Source organism: Siphateles boraxobius, unplaced genomic scaffold (assembly GCF_051911475.1).
Source record: "Siphateles boraxobius isolate OS27281-9 unplaced genomic scaffold, OSU_SipBor_1 52, whole genome shotgun sequence".
Taxonomy (NCBI): Eukaryota; Metazoa; Chordata; class Actinopteri; order Cypriniformes; family Leuciscidae; genus Siphateles; species Siphateles boraxobius.
The window spans coordinates 192,889-214,350 of NW_027509164.1; the positions used below are offsets into that span (position 1 = coordinate 192,889).

The 21,462-nt window shown below is 47.3% G+C and overlaps 8 non-coding genes and 3 pseudogenes across 8 annotated transcripts; all 11 read right to left on the reverse strand.

Moving 5' to 3' along the window:
• Positions 1-88: 88 nt before the first annotated feature.
• LOC143713663 (U2 spliceosomal RNA) lies at positions 89-279 on the reverse strand. Its single transcript, XR_013195215.1, has one exon. It is a non-coding gene; the product is annotated as a U2 spliceosomal RNA (small nuclear RNA).
• Positions 280-1,408: 1,129 nt separating this feature from the next.
• LOC143713797 (U1 spliceosomal RNA) lies at positions 1,409-1,572 on the reverse strand. The gene has a single exon (XR_013195287.1). It is a non-coding gene; the product is annotated as a U1 spliceosomal RNA (small nuclear RNA).
• A 434-nt stretch (positions 1,573-2,006) lies between these two features.
• On the reverse strand, positions 2,007-2,197 carry LOC143713665 (U2 spliceosomal RNA). The gene has a single exon (XR_013195216.1). It is a non-coding gene; the product is annotated as a U2 spliceosomal RNA (small nuclear RNA).
• A 1,128-nt stretch (positions 2,198-3,325) lies between these two features.
• On the reverse strand, positions 3,326-3,489 carry LOC143713798 (U1 spliceosomal RNA). Its single transcript, XR_013195288.1, has one exon. It is a non-coding gene; the product is annotated as a U1 spliceosomal RNA (small nuclear RNA).
• Positions 3,490-3,923: 434 nt separating this feature from the next.
• Positions 3,924-4,100, reverse strand: LOC143713760 (U2 spliceosomal RNA; annotated as a pseudogene).
• A 6,595-nt stretch (positions 4,101-10,695) lies between these two features.
• Positions 10,696-10,859, reverse strand: LOC143713800 (U1 spliceosomal RNA). The gene has a single exon (XR_013195290.1). It is a non-coding gene; the product is annotated as a U1 spliceosomal RNA (small nuclear RNA).
• A 434-nt stretch (positions 10,860-11,293) lies between these two features.
• LOC143713667 (U2 spliceosomal RNA) lies at positions 11,294-11,484 on the reverse strand. Its single transcript, XR_013195218.1, has one exon. It is a non-coding gene; the product is annotated as a U2 spliceosomal RNA (small nuclear RNA).
• A 1,129-nt stretch (positions 11,485-12,613) lies between these two features.
• Positions 12,614-12,777, reverse strand: LOC143713801 (U1 spliceosomal RNA). The gene has a single exon (XR_013195291.1). It is a non-coding gene; the product is annotated as a U1 spliceosomal RNA (small nuclear RNA).
• A 434-nt stretch (positions 12,778-13,211) lies between these two features.
• Positions 13,212-13,388, reverse strand: LOC143713746 (U2 spliceosomal RNA; annotated as a pseudogene).
• A 6,595-nt stretch (positions 13,389-19,983) lies between these two features.
• Positions 19,984-20,147, reverse strand: LOC143713802 (U1 spliceosomal RNA). Its single transcript, XR_013195292.1, has one exon. It is a non-coding gene; the product is annotated as a U1 spliceosomal RNA (small nuclear RNA).
• A 435-nt stretch (positions 20,148-20,582) lies between these two features.
• LOC143713722 (U2 spliceosomal RNA) lies at positions 20,583-20,758 on the reverse strand (annotated as a pseudogene).
• Between the last annotated feature and the right edge of the window lie 704 nt (positions 20,759-21,462).

The following is a 21,462-nucleotide window of genomic DNA, read 5'->3' on the forward strand; positions in this document are numbered from 1 at the left end:
AAGCACCCATACACAGCAATATACGTTACTTCCATTAACACCTGCTGCCACACAAGACTAAAACATCTCTTTCATTGAACACAGTTTTTGGGGGTGCACCGTTCCCAGAAGTACTGCAATACCGGGTCGATGCGTGGAGTGGACGGAGCAAGCCCCTCTTCCATCTCCCAGTTCCAAAAATCAATTTAATATATGGTGCCCGGGTAGGGCACGTATCAGATATTAAACTGATAAGAACAGATACTACACTTGATCTTAGCCAAAAGGCCGAGAAGCGATGACACAATGACGCAGAGGCGGGGGAGCCGTCAAAGGCCACGCCCACCTGGGCCGTGGCGAGAGGGTCTAAAGGTCGCCAGCAAACAAGCTCAGCTCACAGCAATACAAGCTCAGCTTGACTGTTGACACCGAAAATGGATCACAGCAGAGCGCACAACACGACACTTTGGAGTGCAACCTGGGATTTTGGACCAACAAACATTCTGCCCTAAAAGTGAGCGGGCAGACCAAAGCGTACGTCGAAGAGACTTGAAACTCTTGAGGGATGGTAGTACCCGCCCGGTCTACAACATCACCAAGGCTCGGCCCAATCGGCCCCAAGGTGGCGCTGCAGCGATCAGAAGTACGAAATGCCTCGTAACTCCTGAACCGTCCGTCGCAGACCCAAGTGTCTTACATCACCGGAATCCTTGGCTCGGGCCGAACAAGACGCAGGCCTCGGATTCGATGGTTGCGCTGGCGAGATTTTCGGGTATTTGGGATTTTGTGAAAAAGCTACTTTTGCACACTAGTCCTAGGTCTTTCGCCCGATCTGACCCAAACCGGTGCAGAAAGATTCCCTGGAGTCTGATTGCCGACAGCGATGGGGAAAAAAGTCGGAATTTCGATTCACGTTGGCGACGGGACGCCAAAACGTTGGGAGTGGGCGAGGCGGGCTTTACTTAAATGGCCATAACTCTCCAACGGAATGAGACAATTACACCCAAGTCGGTACACCTGTGCACGGGCTCAGCCTGTGCTCAGGTGAAAAGGGATGTGGCGACTGGCCACTTGGTGGCGCTGTAAACAGTAAAAACAACAACATGAATACGGCCATAGGCGACTGTATGTCAGGTGATTTTTCACACATGCACAAGGTATTCATACCACATGATAGAACTCCTCATTCGGAACAACTTTGCTTCTAGGACCACTGCTGCCAATAAAAGCGCTGGTTGAATAATGGAGATTATTTGAAGAATGATGAAAAAAAAAACTAAAAAAACAGCCCTACTTTTGCAGACTGGTCCTAGGTTGAGAGTTTTACATCTCTCGATCAACCACTGCAGTTCAATTCTCTGGACTTCCTAGGTCGTTAACTACCAGAAGAAGAGGAACTCGAACAATCTGCTCTTTTAACCAGTGTGTCCAGGGGAGAGCGCGAACGCAGTCCCCCACTACCATAAATTATGCAGTCGAGATTCCCACATTTGGGGAATTCGCAGGGGTCAGCACAACCGGAGTGCAATGGCCGAGCCTCGCCCTGGGTGAACCACCTTCCTGATCATGGTGTCTCCCCTGCCAGGTAAGTATGAATTCCCAGGCCTCCCGTCAGAGGCACCGTGTCCCTCTCCGCAATCCTCACCAACGGTCGGACAATCAAACACACACCTGATTCAACTCATCAGCTCATTCGTAAAAACTCCAAGAGATAAGAGAGAGACATCAAAAACCTGCAGAGTCGGGCTCTTTTGCTGTTGTTGTTGTGGATGATGTTGTTTTCATGCTCCGGATCCATGAGCCAAAAATCAATTTCATACGCGGTCACCGGATAGTGGACGAATCAGATGTTAAACGAGATAAGAACAGAGTTGTTGTTTTTTTTTCCCTCTCACACCACCATTACCTGTATAGCATATGATCACCTACAACACCTTTAAAGCACCCATACACAGCAATATACGTTACTTCCATTAACACCTGCTGCCACACAAGACTAAAACATCTCTTTCATTGAACACAGTTTTTGGGGGTGCACCGTTCCCAGAAGTACTGCAATACCGGGTCGATGCGTGGAGTGGACGGAGCAAGCCCCTCTTCCATCTCCCAGTTCCAAAAATCAATTTAATATATGGTGCCCGGGTAGGGCACGTATCAGATATTAAACTGATAAGAACAGATACTACACTTGATCTTAGCCAAAAGGCCGAGAAGCGATGACACAATGACGCAGAGGCGGGGGAGCCGTCAAAGGCCACGCCCACCTGGGCCGTGGCGAGAGGGTCTAAAGGTCGCCAGCAAACAAGCTCAGCTCACAGCAATACAAGCTCAGCTTGACTGTTGACACCGAAAATGGATCACAGCAGAGCGCACAACACGACACTTTGGAGTGCAACCTGGGATTTTGGACCAACAAACATTCTGCCCTAAAAGTGAGCGGGCAGACCAAAGCGTACGTCGAAGAGACTTGAAACTCTTGAGGGATGGTAGTACCCGCCCGGTCTACAACATCACCAAGGCTCGGCCCAATCGGCCCCAAGGTGGCGCTGCAGCGATCAGAAGTACGAAATGCCTCGTAACTCCTGAACCGTCCGTCGCAGACCCAAGTGTCTTACATCACCGGAATCCTTGGCTCGGGCCGAACAAGACGCAGGCCTCGGATTCGATGGTTGCGCTGGCGAGATTTTCGGGTATTTGGGATTTTGTGAAAAAGCTACTTTTGCACACTAGTCCTAGGTCTTTCGCCCGATCTGACCCAAACCGGTGCAGAAAGATTCCCTGGAGTCTGATTGCCGACAGCGATGGGGAAAAAAGTCGGAATTTCGATTCACGTTGGCGACGGGACGCCAAAACGTTGGGAGTGGGCGAGGCGGGCTTTACTTAAATGGCCATAACTCTCCAACGGAATGAGACAATTACACCCAAGTCGGTACACCTGTGCACGGGCTCAGCCTGTGCTCAGGTGAAAAGGGATGTGGCGACTGGCCACTTGGTGGCGCTGTAAACAGTAAAAACAACAACATGAATACGGCCATAGGCGACTGTATGTCAGGTGATTTTTCACACATGCACAAGGTATTCATACCACATGATAGAACTCCTCATTCGGAACAACTTTGCTTCTAGGACCACTGCTGCCAATAAAAGCGCTGGTTGAATAATGGAGATTATTTGAAGAATGATGAAAAAAAAAACTAAAAAACAGCCCTACTTTTGCAGACTGGTCCTAGGTTGAGAGTTTTACATCTCTCGATCAACCACTGCAGTTCAATTCCCTGGACTTCCTAGGTCGTTAACTACCAGAAGAAGAGGAACTCGAACAATCTGCTCTTTTAACCAGTGTGTCCAGGGGAGAGCGCGAACGCAGTCCCCCACTACCATAAATTATGCAGTCGAGATTCCCACATTTGGGGAATTCGCAGGGGTCAGCACAACCGGAGTGCAATGGCCGAGCCTCGCCCTGGGTGAACCACCTTCCTGATCATGGTGTCTCCCCTGCCAGGTAAGTATGAATTCCCAGGCCTCCCGTCAGAGGCACCGTGTCCCTCTCCGCAATCCTCACCAACGGTCGGACAATCAAACACACACCTGATTCAACTCATCAGCTCATTCGTAAAAACTCCAAGAGATAAGAGAGAGACATCAAAAACCTGCAGAGTCGGGCTCTTTTGCTGTTGTTGTTGTGGATGATGTTGTTTTCATGCTCCGGATCCATGAGCCAAAAATCAATTTCATACGCGGCCACCGGATAGTGGACGAATCAGATGTTAAACGAGATAAGAACAGAGTTGTTGTTTTTTTTTCCCTCTCACACCACCATTACCTGTATAGCATATGATCACCTACAACACCTTTAAAGCACCCATACACAGCAATATACGTTACTTCCATTAACACCTGCTGCCACACAAGACTAAAACATCTCTTTCATTGAACACAGTTTTTGGGGGTGCACCGTTCCCAGAAGTACTGCAATACCGGGTCGATGCGTGGAGTGGACGGAGCAAGCCCCTCTTCCATCTCCCAGTTCCAAAAATCAATTTAATATATGGTGCCCGGGTAGGGCACGTATCAGATATTAAACTGATAAGAACAGATTTTTTCTTTCGAAAAAAGTTTATTGTCACATTGTTTCATTCCATTCTTTCAATATCCATTTTTTCCTTATAAAATCACATTTTTGCACATATCTTAAAACAACAAAAAGGACATAAGTTACAGTTAAAAATCAGTTATGTTGATGTGTTGTGTAAAAGTCCATGTATGTTGTGTGTTGTTTTAAAGTAAAGGTAAAATGGATTAAAATAAAATAGGAATGCAAATATAAAACAATAAAACAATAAAATATGCCAAATAAAACATCTCTTGTACAGGATCGAGGGTGAGTCCCTATCAAGATTGTCCATTCACTCCAGGTCTCCAGAACAGGCCCCAGACTCCCCGCTTCTGGTGCCCAGCGGAGATCCCCTCTCCTCCGGCCCGCTGGCCCGCTGTTCCCGTAGCCGGTGTGGTGAGGGTGCATCTACGGGCGGCCAGGGTCGGTGGCGGCCGGGACCTTCTACGTGTGACCCCGGCCCCCCCATCCGAATAACGACGTGCGGCCCACCCTGCAGCGTTGATCTTATTTTCTGCTCGCACGCGCGGAGGGGGACCGTCACGCGTTTCCCCACCAGCAGATTTCTGGTGACCCAGATGGCATCCTTAATCACGTTTAGGGTGAGCCAGAGCGAGGAAAATTTTGGTTGTGTCAGCTCCTTCAAGCCCTGACCCACCCCCAGGATGGCGAGCTTGTAGTCCACCTGGGCCCCACCCGCTGGCAGGCACGGGAAAAACAGGGGGCCGGTCTTGGCCCACAGGTCCCGCGCTTCGCCGCACTCCCAGAGCAGATGTCGAACGGTCTCCGGGGAACCACATCCGGACCGTGGGCAGGTGGAGTTTTTGGCCATGCCTCTGGAGTGCATAACCGCCCTGACCGGGAGGATCTCATGAGCCACCATCCACGACAAGTCTTTAAGCCTGTTCTGGAGAGCTGGGTGGGCTGCGTTCCTCCAAACATCTTTGGCCTCACCTAGTGTGAGGCCTGGAACCGGGCTCACCGATTCTCGATCCTGCACAAGAGAGATAAGAGACTTATGGTTAGTTAAAATGGTGGCATCATTTGTCTCTAAAAGATATTTCTTTAAAAATTTCTTAATAAAACTATGCTCTTTTGACAAATTAAAAGACACAGGACTTTTAAGATCAATGGGTAAAATTTTCAAAGTTCTTAGGTATGACCCCATCCAGAATCGGGTCATGGCTGCTGTCTTGTGTTCTCTGGATGGGGTCAGTGCGTACTGGATGTGGAGGGCGGCAAAGCGGCTGCCTAAAAACAGGTGGGGGTCTGGGAGGCCTTTCCCGCCATTCTCTTTTTTCTTTTTGACGACCTCCCTCTTTAGTCGTTCCCACTTGGACCCCCACAGGAAATAAAATACCGCCCTCTCCAGGTTGGCCAGGAATCGTCTTGGGGGACTAAAAACAGAACAGACAAGTAAAATCAGTGGTAAAATCACAGCTTTAAAAATTAAAATCTTGCCTTCAAACGTCAATTGTCTCAGTCCCCAAAAGCCCAGTCTTTGCCTGACTTTCCCTAACATGTCAGTCCAGTTTCCTTGTCCTCCACCCTCTCTGTCAAATTTTACACCTAAAATTTTCAAATCATTGTCTTTAAAATCCAAATCTAGTCCAACTGTGTCCACGTTCCCCCACGGCCCGAAGAGCTGGGCCTCGGACTTACTCCTATTGAGCTTGGCGCCCGAGGCCCGACCGTACCAGTCAGTCAAGTCCATTGCTCTTCGTACTGATAAAAGGTCAGTCGCTAAAAGGGTCACGTCATCCATATATAAAACACAGGTCGCCGTCAGTCCACCAGTCCCTGGGATGTCTAGTCCTTTAATCCATTTATCCCTTCTCAAGATTTGTGCCAGTGGCTCAATACAAGCCACATACAGAAGGGGAGATAAAGGACACCCCTGACGGACGCCGCTGTAGAGTTTTACAGCTTTGGATAAATGCCCGTTAACCAAAATTCTGCTAGACAGATCGTTGTACAGCAGTCCCACCCAGGCTATAAACCTCCCAGGAAACCCCATTTTTTCCAGTACCTGGAACAGGTACTGGTGCGAGACGCGATCAAAGGCTTTTTCGAAATCTAAATTTAGGACTACTAGCCGAATGTTTCTGTCTCTCGCAAAACAGATGGCGTCTCTGATCAGTACCAGGCTGTCCGTGATCTTCCTGCCGGGCACAGCGCATGCTTGATCCAGGTGGATTACGTCCTCTAAAACAGTCGACATACGTGTAGCTAAAATCTTACTAAAAAGTTTACAATCATAATTTAAAAGAGTGATTGGTCGCCAGTTTCTCAGGTCAGTCTTGTCCCCTTTTTTGTATAGTAATGTAACTATCCCTACTCTAAAGCTGTCTGGAAGTCTGTCAAGAGTCTCAAGTTCTTTAAAAACTGTCAATAAGTCGTGTGCTAAAATGTCCCAGAAAGTCAGATAAAACTCAAAGGGGAGTCCATCCAAGCCTGGGGACTTCCCCTTTTTAAAACCTTTTAGCGCTTTGTGCATTTCTAAAAGAGTAAAATCTTGGGATAAAAGCACATCTGGACTCTTTACCTTTTTGTCTAAAAACCCTAAAACTTCCTCTAAGATGCCATTGTGTACCTCTTTAGTGCTGTATAAATTATTGTAAAAACTTTCAATTTCCCCTAAAATCAGATCTGTTGTATTTACCTCCCCACCTGTAAAAGTTTTTAAAGTATTAATTGACCCTCCCCGTGTTATTGTCTTTTTAAAAAAATATCTAGTACACTTTTCCCCTTCTTCTATTTCTCTCTCCTTACATCTTAAAATGACACCTTTAGTCTTTGTTTCGGACAAATCTGACATTTCTTTCTTTACTTCTTTAATTTCTTCTGTAAAATCCAATCCACTGTTTAAAAGATTAAAATATCTCTGCAGTCTTTTTTGCAGCCCCATCATGCGTCTTTTTTCTTTATTCTTTTTTTCTTTTCCAATTTGTTTAAAAAACCGTCCTGTCCTTTGTTTCACCATCTCCCACCACTGTGCACGTGAGTCGAAAAAGTCTTGGAGGGTCTGCCATTGGCTGAACTGCTCCCTATATTCACTAATCACTTCCTCATCCTCTAATAGGGAGCAGTTCAGCTTCCACAGCCCTCCCCCTACGGTCACACCCGTGGGTAGTGAAAGGGTGCAGGAGAGCATCATGTGATCAGAAAAGAAGAGGGGGCTCAATGTAGCATCGGTCGGCGGGCAGTCCCTTGTAAAAACATAGTCAATTCGAGAGGCTCTGGCGCCATCACCACTGAACCAGGTGAAGCCCTCCTCTCTTTGATGCATTGTTTTAAAGCAGTCAACTAACTTAAAATCTTTGACTATATTTTGTAATAAAACCGATGTCTTGTCGACCTTAAAATCCTCTCCTACCCTCTTTCTATCCTGTCTTGATAAAACACAATTAAAATCCCCTGCTACCACTAGGGGAGCCCTCCCGAGCATGTGGGGCTGCAGGTCTTCTAAAAGCTCATACCTGTTGTTTTTACCTGTAAAACCATACACATTTAAAATGTTAAAATCCTTACCTAAAAAAGTCAGATTAGCTAAAATTGCCCGCCCATCCCTCACCACAGTGCTGCCCTTCACCAAAACATGGGGATTTTTTATTAAAATAGCAACACCGTCATTTTTGTTAAAATTGGACCCACTCCAGATGGAAAGTCCTGGGGTCCAAATCGTCTCCCACTTCCTGTAATTTGTTAAAAAAGGCAGACCACATTCTTGCAATAAAAACACATCTGACTTAAAAGATTTTAAAAAGGATAACACACTCTGTGCTCGTATATTGCTCTTCACACTTCTCACATTGATTGTGGAGATAGTGAGAGCCATGAGCAGTATGGTTAAAAGGGTGTGAGACATTTAAAAGCAACCAAGGGACTACAGAGATATAATTAAAATCATGTTATTTCTTGTTGCACTTGCCTTCCCTTTTCCCCAGATGAGCTGGGATCAGGGGGGCAAGTGCTTGACGCCTCAGGGCTCGCAGAGAAGGCCTCTTGCGAATCCTTTGGCGATGATGTTCTTAGCTTGAAATGCAGAAAAGAGACTTCATTAGGAGATTCTGCGGGCCACATACGGTCTAGATCTTCCATGGGGGAACTATCTAGCCGATGCGCTACCCGCAGCTTTTTCTCCTCTGTTTGAACCAGAGGAGATCTCGCAGTTCTTTTCTGCACTTGAGCATTGGGGAGCGAAACATCTGTTTCACTCCCACTCGTGGACACACTAACCTCAGACACGGTTACTAGGGAGGAAGCCATTTCCTCCTCTTCATCCTCCATACTGTCTTCTTTTTCAATTTCATTTTGAGGATTGGCTTCCTCCCCCTCACCAACTGCCAGAATTGACTCCGCCCCTGTGGCCGCCCCACTTCCTCCTTCCTGTCCAATCCCTGAGGCTGGCTGGGGGTTTGAATTTCCCGCCGAAACCTCGGGGCCCGCCTCCTCAATTGTTTGTTCTTTGGGTGGGGCGGCCATTTTGTTGCTTTTTAACTTGTTGGCAAAACTTTTAGGGCAGTCTCTGTAGAGATGGGATGATTCTCCACAGAGGTTGCACTTTCTGCCATTTTGGCACTCTTCAAAAATGTGCCCAATTTCTCTGCACTTCCTACACACTACTTCTTGGCATGCCTCGGCGAGATGTCCAAGTTTGCCACACTTGCGGCATAGCTTGGGCATCCCTTGGTAATGGATGTAGCCTCTATTCTCTCCCAACACAATCATAGAAGGTATTTGACTCAGGCCATGGTAGCTGTTGGGATCTGCCCATTGTTTAATGGGCACTCTCCACGCACAGCTCCAGATACCGTCTTCATCTAAAACCTTGACTGGTTGTCCACGAATAGAGCAATATCTTGCCAACCATACAGAAATATCTTCTCCACTAACTGTTTCATTAAACATCCTGACAATCACAACTTTCAGTGAATTATCAGTCAGTTTTTCCACAGTGAACATGGAGAAATTGGCTTTACACATTTCAAATCGAGTCCAAAAAGTACTTAGCAAGGAAGCAGAAGCAAAACTTACATCAAAGCCATGATTCAGGGGCAGAGTCAACAGGCAGTTTATGTCCACAACCTTAAAACCGAGTAACTGTTGGATGCACTTCCTAGAAAAGTCCAGCCTGGACATGACCCGGAGAGTGCCATCCTCTTTTGGTTTAAATTTAAAACGCACGCTGTGGTGCCTCCTCATGCCGGCACGAGCAGCCGACATGTTGGAGGCACCACTAGCCTGCTGCGGCTAAAACCCAACAATAAATATACAATAAATAAATTAAAACCTGCTTACCTTAAAACCAGAAGATTCCTCGTAGAACGAGTCGTCAATTAAAAGCCGCTTGTCAATGTACCTCCTGAAGGGTGTGTGTCCCGTGTGACAAGCAACACACGAGACCAAGTCCAACAAGAGGCGATCGCTGTCTCTACCTTAGGACCAGACACTTGATCTTAGCCAAAAGGCCGAGAAGCGATGACACAATGACGCAGAGGCGGGGGAGCCGTCAAAGGCCACGCCCACCTGGGCCGTGGCGAGAGGGTCTAAAGGTCGCCAGCAAACAAGCTCAGCTCACAGCAATACAAGCTCAGCTTGACTGTTGACACCGAAAATGGATCACAGCAGAGCGCACAACACGACACTTTGGAGTGCAACCTGGGATTTTGGACCAACAAACATTCTGCCCTAAAAGTGAGCGGGCAGACCAAAGCGTACGTCGAAGAGACTTGAAACTCTTGAGGGATGGTAGTACCCGCCCGGTCTACAACATCACCAAGGCTCGGCCCCAAGGTGGCGCTGCAGCGATCAGAAGTACGAAATGCCTCGTAACTCCTGAACCGTCCGTCGCAGACCCAAGTGTCTTACATCACCGGAATCCTTGGCTCGGGCCGAACAAGACGCAGGCCTCGGATTCGATGGTTGCGCTGGCGAGATTTTCGGGTATTTGGGATTTTGTGAAAAAGCTACTTTTGCACACTAGTCCTAGGTCTTTCGCCCGATCTGACCCAAACCGGTGCAGAAAGATTCCCTGGAGTCTGATTGCCGACAGCGATGGGGAAAAAAGTCGGAATTTCGATTCACGTTGGCGACGGGACGCCAAAACGTTGGGAGTGGGCGAGGCGGGCTTTACTTAAATGGCCATAACTCTCCAACGGAATGAGACAATTACACCCAAGTCGGTACACCTGTGCACGGGCTCAGCCTGTGCTCAGGTGAAAAGGGATGTGGCGACTGGCCACTTGGTGGCGCTGTAAACAGTAAAAACAACAACATGAATACGGCCATAGGCGACTGTATGTCAGGTGATTTTTCACACATGCACAAGGTATTCATACCACATGATAGAACTCCTCATTCGGAACAACTTTGCTTCTAGGACCACTGCTGCCAATAAAAGCGCTGGTTGAATAATGGAGATTATTTGAAGAATGATGAAAAAAAAAACTAAAAAACAGCCCTACTTTTGCAGACTGGTCCTAGGTTGAGAGTTTTACATCTCTCGATCAACCACTGCAGTTCAATTCTCTGGACTTCCTAGGTCGTTAACTACCAGAAGAAGAGGAACTCGAACAATCTGCTCTTTTAACCAGTGTGTCCAGGGGAGAGCGCGAACGCAGTCCCCCACTACCATAAATTATGCAGTCGAGATTCCCACATTTGGGGAATTCGCAGGGGTCAGCACAACCGGAGTGCAATGGCCGAGCCTCGCCCTGGGTGAACCACCTTCCTGATCATGGTGTCTCCCCTGCCAGGTAAGTATGAATTCCCAGGCCTCCCGTCAGAGGCACCGTGTCCCTCTCCGCAATCCTCACCAACGGTCGGACAATCAAACACACACCTGATTCAACTCATCAGCTCATTCGTAAAAACTCCAAGAGATAAGAGAGAGACATCAAAAACCTGCAGAGTCGGGCTCTTTTGCTGTTGTTGTTGTGGATGATGTTGTTTTCATGCTCCGGATCCATGAGCCAAAAATCAATTTCATACGCGGTCACCGGATAGTGGACGAATCAGATGTTAAACGAGATAAGAACAGAGTTGTTGTTTTTTTTTCCCTCTCACACCACCATTACCTGTATAGCATATGATCACCTACAACACCTTTAAAGCACCCATACACAGCAATATACGTTACTTCCATTAACACCTGCTGCCACACAAGACTAAAACATCTCTTTCATTGAACACAGTTTTTGGGGGTGCACCGTTCCCAGAAGTACTGCAATACCGGGTCGATGCGTGGAGTGGACGGAGCAAGCCCCTCTTCCATCTCCCAGTTCCAAAAATCAATTTAATATATGGTGCCCGGGTAGGGCACGTATCAGATATTAAACTGATAAGAACAGATACTACACTTGATCTTAGCCAAAAGGCCGAGAAGCGATGACACAATGACGCAGAGGCGGGGGAGCCGTCAAAGGCCACGCCCACCTGGGCCGTGGCGAGAGGGTCTAAAGGTCGCCAGCAAACAAGCTCAGCTCACAGCAATACAAGCTCAGCTTGACTGTTGACACCGAAAATGGATCACAGCAGAGCGCACAACACGACACTTTGGAGTGCAACCTGGGATTTTGGACCAACAAACATTCTGCCCTAAAAGTGAGCGGGCAGACCAAAGCGTACGTCGAAGAGACTTGAAACTCTTGAGGGATGGTAGTACCCGCCCGGTCTACAACATCACCAAGGCTCGGCCCAATCGGCCCCAAGGTGGCGCTGCAGCGATCAGAAGTACGAAATGCCTCGTAACTCCTGAACCGTCCGTCGCAGACCCAAGTGTCTTACATCACCGGAATCCTTGGCTCGGGCCGAACAAGACGCAGGCCTCGGATTCGATGGTTGCGCTGGCGAGATTTTCGGGTATTTGGGATTTTGTGAAAAAGCTACTTTTGCACACTAGTCCTAGGTCTTTCGCCCGATCTGACCCAAACCGGTGCAGAAAGATTCCCTGGAGTCTGATTGCCGACAGCGATGGGGAAAAAAGTCGGAATTTCGATTCACGTTGGCGACGGGACGCCAAAACGTTGGGAGTGGGCGAGGCGGGCTTTACTTAAATGGCCATAACTCTCCAACGGAATGAGACAATTACACCCAAGTCGGTACACCTGTGCACGGGCTCAGCCTGTGCTCAGGTGAAAAGGGATGTGGCGACTGGCCACTTGGTGGCGCTGTAAACAGTAAAAACAACAACATGAATACGGCCATAGGCGACTGTATGTCAGGTGATTTTTCACACATGCACAAGGTATTCATACCACATGATAGAACTCCTCATTCGGAACAACTTTGCTTCTAGGACCACTGCTGCCAATAAAAGCGCTGGTTGAATAATGGAGATTATTTGAAGAATGATGAAAAAAAACCCCTAAAAAACAGCCCTACTTTTGCAGACTGGTCCTAGGTTGAGAGTTTTACATCTCTCAATCAACCACTGCAGTTCAATTCTCTGGACTTCCTAGGTCGTTAACTACCAGAAGAAGAGGAACTCGAACAATCTGCTCTTTTAACCAGTGTGTCCAGGGGAGAGCGCGAACGCAGTCCCCCACTACCATAAATTATGCAGTCGAGATTCCCACATTTGGGGAATTCGCAGGGGTCAGCACAACCGGAGTGCAATGGCCGAGCCTCGCCCTGGGTGAACCACCTTCCTGATCATGGTGTCTCCCCTGCCAGGTAAGTATGAATTCCCAGGCCTCCCGTCAGAGGCACCGTGTCCCTCTCCGCAATCCTCACCAACGGTCGGACAATCAAACACACACCTGATACAACTCATCAGCTCATTCGTAAAAACTCCAAGAGATAAGAGAGAGACATCAAAAACCTGCAGAGTCGGGCTCTTTTGCTGTTGTTGTTGTGGATGATGTTGTTTTCATGCTCCGGATCCATGAGCCAAAAATCAATTTCATACGCGGCCACCGGATAGTGGACGAATCAGATGTTAAACGAGATAAGAACAGAGTTGTTGTTTTTTTTTCCCTCTCACACCACCATTACCTGTATAGCATATGATCACCTACAACACCTTTAAAGCACCCATACACAGCAATATACGTTACTTCCATTAACACCTGCTGCCACACAAGACTAAAACATCTCTTTCATTGAACACAGTTTTTGGGGGTGCACCGTTCCCAGAAGTACTGCAATACCGGGTCGATGCGTGGAGTGGACGGAGCAAGCCCCTCTTCCATCTCCCAGTTCCAAAAATCAATTTAATATATGGTGCCCGGGTAGGGCACGTATCAGATATTAAACTGATAAGAACAGATTTTTTTTCTTTCGAAAAAAGTTTATTGTCACATTGTTTCATTCCATTCTTTCAATATCCATTTTTTCCTTATAAAATCACATTTTTGCACATATCTTAAAACAACAAAAAGGACATAAGTTACAGTTAAAAATCAGTTATGTTGATGTGTTGTGTAAAAGTCCATGTATGTTGTGTGTTGTTTTAAAGTAAAGGTAAAATGGATTAAAATAAAATAGGAATGCAAATATAAAACAATAAAACAATAAAATATGCCAAATAAAACATCTCTTGTACAGGATCGAGGGTGAGTCCCTATCAAGAATGTCCATTCACTCCAGGTCTCCAGAACAGGCCCCAGACTCCTCGCTTCCAGTGCCCAGCGGAGATCCCCTCTCCTCCGGCCCGCTGGCCCGCTGTTCCCGTAGCCAGAGTGGTGAGGGTGCATCTACGGGCGGCCAGGTACGGTGGCGGCCGGGACCTTCTCCGTGTGACCTCGGCCCCCCCATCCGAATAACGACGTGCGGCCCACCCTGCAGCGTTGATGTTATCCTCTGCTCGCACGCGTGGAGGGGGACCGTCACGCGTTTCCCCACCAGCAGGTTTCTGGTGACCCAGATGGCATCCTTGATGTGGTTGAGGGTGAGCCAGAGCGAGGCAAACGTTGGTGGTGTCAACTCCTTCAAGCCCTGACCCACCCCCAGGATGGCGAGCTTATAGTCCACGTGGGCCCCACCCGCTGGCAGGCACGGGAAAAACAGGGGGCCTGTCTTGGCCCACAGGTCCCGCGCAGCGCCGCACTCCCAGAGCAGATGTTGAACGGTCTCCGGGGAACCACATCCGGACCGTGGGCAGGTGGAGTTTTTGGCCATGCCTCTGGAGTGCATGACCGCCCTGACCGGGAGGATCTCATGAGCCACCATCCACGACAGGTCCTTAAGCCTGTTCTGGAGAGCTGGGTGGGCTGCGTTCCTCCAAACGTCTTTGGCCTCACCTAGTGTGAGGCCTGGAACTGGACTCACCGATTCTCGATCCTGCACAAGAGAGACGAGAGACTTGTGATTAGTTAAAACAGTGGCATCATTTGTTTCTAAAAGATATTTCTTTAAAAATTTCTTAATAAAACTATGCTCTTTTGACAAATTAAAAGACACTGGACTTTTAAGGTCAATGGGTAAAATTTTCAAACTTCTTAGGTATGACCCCATCCAGAATCGGGTCATGGCTGCTGTCTTGTGTTCTCTGGATGGGGTCAGTGCATACTGGATATGGAGGGCGGCAAAGCGGCTGCCTAAAAACAGGTGGGGGTCTGGGAGGCCTTTCCCGCCATTCTCTTTTTTCTTTTTAACGACCTCCCTCTTGATTCGTTCCCACTTGGACCCCCACAGGAAATAAAATACCGCCCTCTCCAACTTAGCCAGGAATCGTCTTGGGGGACTAAAAACAGAACAGACAAGTAAAATTAGTGGTAAAATCACTGCTTTAAAAATTAAAATCTTGCCTTCTAACGTCAGTTGTCTTAGTCCCCAAAAGCCCAGTCTTTGTCTGACTTTCCCTAACATGTCAGTCCAGTTTCCTGGTCCTCCACCCTCCCTGTCAAATTTTACTCCTAAAATTTTCAAATCCTTTTCTTTAAAATCCAAATCTAGTCCTCCTGTGTCCACGTCGCCCCACGGCCCGAAGAGCAGGGCCTCGGACTTACTCCTGTTAAGCTTGGCGCCCGAGGCCCGACCGTACCAGTCAGTCAAGTCCATTGCTCTTCGTACTGATAAAAAGTCAGTCGCTAAAAGGGTCACGTCATCCATATATAAAACGCAGGTCGCCGTCAGTCCACCAGTTCCTGGGATATCTAGTCCTTTAATCCATTTATCCCTTCTCAAGATCTGTGCCAGTGGCTCAATACAAGCCACATACAGAAGGGGAGATAAAGGACACCCCTGACGGACACCGCTGTGGATATTTACAGCTTTGGAAAGATGCCCATTTGCAAGAAATTTGCTGCTTAAGCCCTCATACAGCAGTCCCACCCAAGCTATAAACCTCTCTGGAAAGCCCATTTTTTGCAGTACCTGAAGGAGGTACTGGTGCGAGACCCGATCAAAAGCTTTTTCAAAGTCTAAATTTAGGACTACAAGCCTAATGTTTCTGTCTCTCGCATAACAGATGGCGTCTCTGATCAGTACCAGGCTGTCCGTGATCTTCCTGCCGGGCACAGCGCAAGCTTGATCCAGGTGGATTACGTCCTCTAAAACAGTCGACATGCGTGTAGCTAAAATCTTACTAAAAAGTTTACAATCATAATTTAAAAGAGTGATTGGTCGCCAGTTTCTCAAGTCAGTCTTGTCTCCTTTTTTGTACAGTAATGTAACTATCCCTACTCTAAAGCTGTCTGGAAGTCTGTCAAGAGTCTCAAATTCTTTAAAAACTGTAAGTAAGTCATGTGCTAAAATGTCCCAGAAAGTCAGATAAAACTCAAAGGGGAGTCCGTCCATGCCCGGGGACTTCCCCTTCTTAAAACCCTTTAAAGCTTTTTCCAATTCTAAAAGATTAAAATCCTGGGATAAAAGCACATCTGGACTCTTAACTTTTTCATCTAAAAACCCTAAAACTTCCTCTAAGATGCCATTGTGTACCTCTTTAGTGCCGTATAAATTACTGTAAAAACTTTCAATTTCCCCTAAAATCAGGTCAGTTGTATTTACTTCCCCCCCTCTAAAAGTTTTTAAAATATTGATCGACCCTCCCCGAGCTATTGTCTTTTTAAAAAAATACCTGGTACACTTCTCTCCTTCCTCTAACTCCCTTTCTCTACATCTTAAAATGACACCTTTGCTCTTTGTTTCAGACAGATCTGACATTTCTTTCTTTACTTCTTTTATTTCATTTGTAAAATCCAATCCATTGTTTAAAAGGTTAAAATATCTCTGCAGTCTTTTTTGCAACCCCATCATGCGTCTTTTTTCTTTATTCTTTTTTTCTTTTCCAATTTGTTTAAAAAACCGTCCTGTCCTTTGTTTCACCATCTCCCACCACTGTGCACGTGAGTCGTAAAAGTCCTGGAGGGTCTGCCATTGGCTGAACTGCTCCCTATACTCACTAACCACTTCCTCGTCCTCTAATAGGGAACAGTTCAGCTTCCACAGCCCTCCCCCTGCAGTCACACCCGTGGGGAGTGAAAGAGTGCAAGACAGCATCATGTGGTCGGAAAAAAAGAGGGGGGTCAATGTAGCATCGGTCGGCGGGAGGTCCCTGGTAAAAATATAGTCAATTCGAGAGGCTCTGGCACCGTCACCACTGAACCAGGTGAAGCCTTCCTCTCTTTGATGCATTGTTTTAAAACAGTCAACTAACTTAAAATCTTTGACTATATTTTGTAATAAAACCGATGTCTTGTCGACCTTAAAATCCTCTCCTACCCTCCTTCTGTCCTTTTTTGATAATACACAATTAAAATCCCCTGCTACCACTAGGGGAGCCCTGCCTAGCATGTGGGGTTGCAAGTCTTCTAAAAGCTCATACCTGTTATTTTTTTCAGTAAAACCATACATATTTAAAATGTTAAGATCCTTACCTAAAAAAGTCAGATTTGCTAAAATTGCCCGCCCGTCCCTCACCACAGTGCTGCCCTTCACCAAAACATGGGGATTTTTTATTAAAATAGCAACACCGTCATTTTTGTTAAAATTGGACCCACTCCAAATGGAAAATCCTGGGGTCCAAATCTCCTCCCACTTCCTGTAATTTGTTAAAAAGGGCAAACCACATTCTTGCAATAAAAACACATCTGACTTAAAAGTTTTTAAAAAGGATAACACACTCTGTGCTCGCAAAGTAGACCTCACACTTCTCACATTGATTGTAGAGATAGTGAGGGCCATGAGCAGTATGGTTAAAAATACAAGCATTAATAGAAGGATAAAACCAAAAGACTGCAGAAAGTTACATTAAAATCATGTTATGTCATGTAGCACTTGCTTCTCCTTTTCCCCAGAAAAACTGGGATCAGGAGGGCAAATGCTCGCCGCCTCAGAGTCCACAGAGAGAACCTCTTGTGGCTCCTTCGGTGACGATGTTCTAAGCTTAACGTGCAAAAAGGAGACTTCATTGGGAGATTCTGCAGGCCACATACGGTCTAGATCTAACGAAGAGGAACTATCTAGCCGATGCGATGCCCGCAGCCTTTTCTCCTCTGTTTGATGCAGAGGAGATCTCGCAGACCTTTTTTGCACCTGAGCATTGGGGAGTGAACCCTCGGATTCACCCCCACTATCCACCACACTAACCTCCGATACGGTGTAGAGTGAGGAAGCCGTTGCATCCTCCTCCTCCTCCTCCATTTTGTTTTCACTTCTCTCTTGTTGGGGAACGGCTTCCTCACTCTGTTCGCTGTTAAAACTTGACTCCGCCCCTGTGGCCGCCCCACTTCCTTCCTCCTGCCCACTCCCTGAGGCTGGCTGGGAAATAGAATTTCCCGCCAAAACCTCAGGGACCGCCTCCTCCTTCCTTTGCTCTTTTGTTTGTTCCACATGTGGGGCGGCCATTTTGTTGCCTTTCAGTTTGTTGGCAAAACTTTTAGGGCAATCTCTGTAGAGATGGGATGACTCCCCACAGAGGTTGCACCGCCTGCCATTGGTACACTCTTCAAAAGTATGACCAATTTCTCTGCATTTCCCACATATCATTTACTGGCATGCTTCAGCTAAGTGCCCAAACTTTCCACATTTTCTACATAATTTGGGCATACCCTGGTAGTGAATGTAGCCTCTGTTCTCACCCAACACAATCATAGAAGGCAGATGCTTCAGGCCCTGGTAGCCCCCAGCGTCTTCCCATTGTTTAATGGGAATTCGCCAGGAGCATGTCCAAATACCATCCTCATCTAAAACCTTGACTGGCTGGCTTCGAACTGTGCAAAATCTGCCCAGCCAGACACAAATGTCCTCCCCAGTCACTGTCTCATTAAACATTCTAACAATCACAGTTTTAAGTGTGTTGTCAGAGAGCTTTTCAACAGTAAACATGGACAGCTGGGATTTAGCTACTTCAAATCTGTGCCAGAAATCATTCAGGTGGGAAACCGCTCTAAAACTAACATCAAATCCTTTGTTCAGGGGCAGAGTCACGATGCAATTCAGATCATCAGGTTTAAAATTTAGAGTTTTTTGGATCAGCTTCCTGGAGAAGTCAAGACGTGACATCCCCAGGAGCTTCCCCTCAACTTCTTTGAATAAAAAACGCACGCTGTGGTGCCTCCTCATGCCGGCACGGGCAGCCGACATGGTGGAGACACCAACAGCCTAAAACTTTAAAAAACAATAAATAAATAAATAAATAGATAAAAAGGTCTTACCTTAAAACAGAACCGGAATAAAAGCAGCTGGATCAATGTACCTCTCAAAAGTTTGGGGCTCAAGTCACTGAAGGACCCAAGCCGGAAAAACCTCCAAGAGGCGATCGCTGTCTCTACCCTAGGACCAGACACTTGATCTTAGCCAAAAGGCCGAGAAGCGATGACACAATGACGCAGAGGCGGGGGAGCCGTCAAAGGCCACGCCCACCTGGGCCGTGGCGAGAGGGTCTAAAGGTCGCCAGCAAACAAGCTCAGCTCACAGCAATACAAGCTCAGCTTGACTGTTGACACCGAAAATGGATCACAGCAGAGCGCACAACACGACACTTTGGAGTGCAACCTGGGATTTTGGACCAACAAACATTCTGCCCTAAAAGTGAGCGGGCAGACCAAAGCGTACGTCGTAGAGACTTGAAACTCTTGAGGGATGGTAGTACCCGCCCGGTCTACAACATCACCAAGGCTCGGCCCAATCGGCCCCAAGGTGGCGCTGCAGCGATCAGAAGTACGAAATGCCTCGTAACTCCTGAACCGTCCGTCGCAGACCCAAGTGTCTTACATCACCGGAATCCTTGGCTCGGGCCGAACAAGACGCAGGCCTCGGATTTGATGGTTGCGCTGGCGAGATTTTCGGGTATTTGGGATTTTGTGAAAAAGCTACTTTTGCACACTAGTCCTAGGTCTTTCGCCCGATCTGACCCAAACCGGTGCAGAAAGATTCCCTGGAGTCTGATTGCCGACAGCGATGGGGAAAAAAGTCGGAATTTCGATACACGTTGGCGACGGGACGCCAAAACGTTGGGAGTGGGCGAGGCGGGCTTTACTTAAATGGCCATAACTCTCCAACGGAATGAGACAATTACACCCAAGTCGGTACACCTGTGCACGGGCTCAGCTTGTGCTCAGGTGAAAAGGGATGTGGCGACTGGCCACTTGGTGGCGCTGTAAACAGTAAAAACAACAACATGAATACGGCCATAGGCGACTGTATGTCAGGTGATTTTTCACACATGCACAAGGTATTCATACCACATGATAGAACTCCTCATTCGGAACAACTTTGCTTCTAGGACCACTGCTGCCAATAAAAGCGCTGGTTGAATAATGGAGATTATTTGAAGAATGATGAAAAAAAAAACTAAAAAACAGCCCTACTTTTGCAGACTGGTCCTAGGTTGAGAGTTTTACATCTCTCGATCAACCACTGCAGTTCAATTCCCTGGACTTCCTAGGTCGTTAACTACCAGAAGAAGAGGAACTCGAACAATCTGCTCTTTTAACCAGTGTGTCCAGGGGAGAGCGCGAACGCAGTCCCCCACTACCATAAATTATGCAGTCGAGATTCCCACATTTGGGGAATTCGCAGGGGTCAGCACAACCGGAGTGCAATGGCCGAGCCTCGCCCTGGGTGAACCACCTTCCTGATCATGGTGTCTCCCCTGCCAGGTAAGTATGAATTCCCAGGCCTCCCGTCAGAGGCACCGTGTCCCTCTCCGCAATCCTCACCAACGGTCGGACAATCAAACACACACCTGATTCAACTCATCAGCTCATTCGTAAAAACTCCAAGAGATAAGAGAGAGACATCAAAAACCTGCAGAGTCGGGCTCTTTTGCTGTTGTTGTTGTGGATGATGTTGTTTTCATGCTCCGGATCCATGAGCCAAAAATCAATTTCATACGCGGCCACCGGATAGTGGACGAATCAGATGTTAAACGAGATAAGAACAGAGTTGTTGTTTTTTTTTTCCCTCTCACACCACCATTACCTGTATAGCATATGATCACCTACAACACCTTTAAAGCACCCATACACAGCAATATACGTTACTTCCATTAACACCTGCTGCCACACAAGACTAAAACATCTCTTTCATTGAACACAGTTTTTGGGGGTGCACCGTTCCCAGAAGTACTGCAATACCGGGTCGATGCGTGGAGTGGACGGAGCAAGCCCCTCTTCCATCTCCCAGTTCCAAAAATCAATTTAATATATGGTGCCCGGGTAGGGCACGTATCAGATATTAAACTGATAAGAACAGATTTTTCTTTCGAAAAAAGTTTATTGTCACATTGTTTCATTCCATTCTTTCAATATCCATTTTTTCCTTATAAAATCACATTTTTGCACATATCTTAAAACAACAAAAAGGACATAAGTTACAGTTAAAAATCAGTTATGTTGATGTGTTGTGTAAAAGTCCATGTATGTTGTGTGTTGTTTTAAAGTAAAGGTAAAATGGATTAAAATAAAATAGGAATGCAAATATAGAACATTAAAACAATAAAATATGCCAAATAAAACATCTCTTGTACAGGATCGAGGGTGAGTCCCTATCAAGAATGTCCATTCACTCCAGGTCTCCAGAACAGGCCCCAGACTCCTCGCTTCCAGTTCCCAGCGGAGATCCCCTCTCCTCCGGCCCGCTGGCCCGCTGTTCCCGTAACCAGAGTGGTGAGGGTGCATCTACGGGCGGCCAGGTACGGTGGCGGCCGGGACCTTCTCCGTGTGACCTCGGCCCCCCCATCCGAATAACGACGTGCGGCCCACCCTGCAGCGTTGATGTTATCCTCTGCTCGCACGCGTGGAGGGGGACCGTCACGCGTTTCCCCACCAGCAGGTTTCTGGTGACCCAGATGGCATCCTTGATGTGGTTGAGGGTGAGCCAGAGCGAGGCAAACGTTGGTGGTGTCAACTCCTTCAAGCCCTGACCCACCCCCAGGATGGCGAGCTTATAGTCCACCTGGGCCCCACCCGCTGGCAGGCACG